Genomic DNA, 3,314 nt, shown 5'->3' on the forward strand with positions numbered 1-3,314 from the left:
TCATCATATTGGCCGGGATGGTCTCTTTCTCTTGACCTCATGATCCACCTGCCTCTACCTCCCAAAGTGCTGGGATTACAGGCATGAGCCACCATGCTCGGCCGAGCCCTTGATTCTTAAGTGTACATGAATGGTGGCCTGGCAGAACACCCCTGGTGGGGTGGTGCTGATGCCCACAGGGAGGGGCTTCTTTGCCTGTGGAAAGGGGAGTAAAAAGTGGGAAGAACTTTATATTATGGTTTGAGTGCCAGCATCTCCGCAGTAGAATAGAATATCAAGCAAATTTCTAAGGTCTTTGATTCCAACACCTGGCTCCCAGAAGGCATCTCAGGACCCACCTGGGGCCCGGGGAAGCTCTTCAATCTGAAGAGAGGAACACAAACCTGGCTGGATTTTCCATCTACTGATTGTATAGCCATAGGGCCTTGAGTAATAATAGTTGTTAGCCAGGTAGTGGTTACAGTAAGCCTTGGACAAGATGCAGTGATGTGCTGGCTGCAGGTCTGACCCAGTTCTAGGAGTGGCCAGAAGGGTTCATGCATAATCACACCCCCAGTTCCAGGCAGCTCAGCATAAAGAAACTGTTTATTTGGGAGAAAAGAAGGGAAAAGATTAAGAGTCTCTGCCTTATAATCTAGAGAATTCTTCCAGATCTTAACCAAGACCACCAAGATGGTACCTCTATGAATCTGCAAAAACCACAGCAATACTGCGCTTGGGGACCAAGTCCCTTCAAACACCTACAAAGCCTTCTCAAGAAGGATGGGCATAAATAAGTCCAAACTGCAAAGACCATGATAAATACATAACTATTCAATACCCAGACACCAACAAACATCTACAAATATCAAGATCATCCAAGAAAACATGACCTCACCAAATAAACTAAATAAAGCATCAGGGACCAATCATGGAGAAAGAGAGACATGTGAGCTTTTAAACAGGTAGTTTTAAATTGCTATTTTGAGGAAATTCAAAGAAATTGAAGATATCACAAATAAAAACTTAATAATTATTTCAGAGAATTTTAACCCAGAGGTTGAAATAACTGAAGAGTACAGAAAAAATTCTGGAGTTGGAAAATGCAATTGACATACTGAAAAATACGTCGCAATCACTTAATAGCAGAATTTGTCTAGCACTAGAAATAGTGAGCTTGAAGACCGCCTATTCAAAATTGCACAGAGGAGACAAAAAAGAATAAAAACAATAAATCATGCCTGCAACATCTAAAACATAGGAACAGAAAACCAAATACCACATGTTCTTATTCATAAGTAGGAGTTGAACAATGAGAACACATGGAAACAGGGAGGGGAACATCACAAACCAGGGGCCTGTCGAGGGGTGAGGGATAGGGGAGGGATAGCATTAGGAGAAATACCTTATATAGATGATGGGTTGATGGGTGCAGCAAACCACCATGCCACGTGTATACCTATGTAACAAACCTGCACATTTTACACATGTACCCCAGAACTTAAAGTACAATTTTTAAAAAATTGGGCAATGGAAAAAATTCCTCAACAAAAATAAAAGACGTATATGACAGACCCATAGCTAGTATCCTACTAAATAGGGAAATGCAGAAAGCCTTTTTTGTTTTCTAAGATGTAACCATGACAAGGATGCTCACTTTCACCACTGTTATTCAGCATTGTACTGGAAGTTCTAGCTAGAGCAATCAGAGAAGAGAAAGATATAAAGGACATCCAAATTGAAAAGAAAGAAGTCAAAGTATCCTTGTTTGCTGATGATATAATTTTTTAATTGGAGAAACTTAAAAACGCCACCAAAAAACTATTACAACTGATAAATTCAGTTAAATTACAGGATACAAAATCAACATAAAAATCAGTAGCATTTCTATATGACAACAGTGTACAATATGAAAAAGAAATAAGTAATCTCATTTACAATAGCCACAAATAAAACTAAATATCTAGGAATTAACCACAATGAATATTATAAAACACTTATGAAAAAAATTGAAGAGGACACCCAAAAATGGAATGGTATTACATGTTTATGGATTGGAAGAATCACTATTGTTAAAATTTCCATACGACCTAAAGCAATCTACATATTCAATGTAATCCCTATCAAAATATCAAACACATTCTTTATATAAATAGAAAAAATTATCCTAAAATTTATATGGAACCACAAAAGTCCCAGAATAGCCAGAGCTATCCCGAAAGAACAAAACTAGAGGAATCATATTCCCTGACTTCAAAGTATATTAACAGAGTTATAGTAAACAAAACAGCACAGTAATAGCATAAAAAGAGATACATTGACCAATGAAACAAAACAGAGAACCTAGAAGAAAATCCGCACACCTTTAGTGAAATCATTTTTGACAAAGTTGTCATGAAAACGTACACTGGGGAAAGGACGGTCTCTTCAATAAATGGTGCTGGGAACACTGGACATCCATATGCAGAAGAATAACACTAGACCCCTATAGAAAAATTAAAACAAATTAAATACCTAAATCTAAGACCCCAAACTATGAAACAGCTACAAGAAAACATTGGGAAGAATCTCCAGGACATCGGTCTGGACAAAGATTTCTTGAGCAATACCCTACAAGCTCAGGAAACCAAAGCAAAAATGGACAAATGGGATCACAAGTTAAAAATCTCCTGCACAGCAAAGGATATAATCAATGAATTGAAGAGACAACCCACAGAATGGGAGAAAATATTTTCAAACTGTTCATCTGACAGAATGTATAAGGAGCTCAAACAACTTTATAGGACAAAAAATCTAATAATCTGATTTAAAAAAGGCAAAAATTTTGAATAGGCATTTCTCAAAATAAGGCATACAAGTGGCAACCAGGCATATGAGTAAGTATTCAACATAGTTGATCATCAGACAACTGCAATCCAAGACTACAATTATATATCATCCCACCCTAGTTAAAATGGCTTTTGTGCAAAAGGCAGGCAATAACGAATGCTGGCAAGGATAGGCAGAGAAAACCCTCATAAACTGTTGGTGGGTATGTAAATTAGTACAACTACTGTGGAGAACAGTGTGGAGGTCCCTCAAACAAATAAAACTAGAGCTACCATATGATCCAGCAATCCCACTGCTGGGTATATACCCTAAAAAAGAGAAAATGGTATATCAAAGAGCGATTTCTCTCCCATGTTTGCTGCAGCACTGTTCACAATAGCCAAGATTCGAAAGCAACCTAAGTTTCCATCAACAGATGAATGAATAAAGAAAATGTGGTACTTACATGCAGTGGAGTACTATTCAGCCTTAAAAAGGAATGTGATTCTTTCATTTGCAACAACGTG

Source organism: Saimiri boliviensis, chromosome X (assembly GCF_048565385.1).
Source record: "Saimiri boliviensis isolate mSaiBol1 chromosome X, mSaiBol1.pri, whole genome shotgun sequence".
Classification (NCBI taxonomy): domain Eukaryota; kingdom Metazoa; phylum Chordata; class Mammalia; order Primates; family Cebidae; genus Saimiri; species Saimiri boliviensis.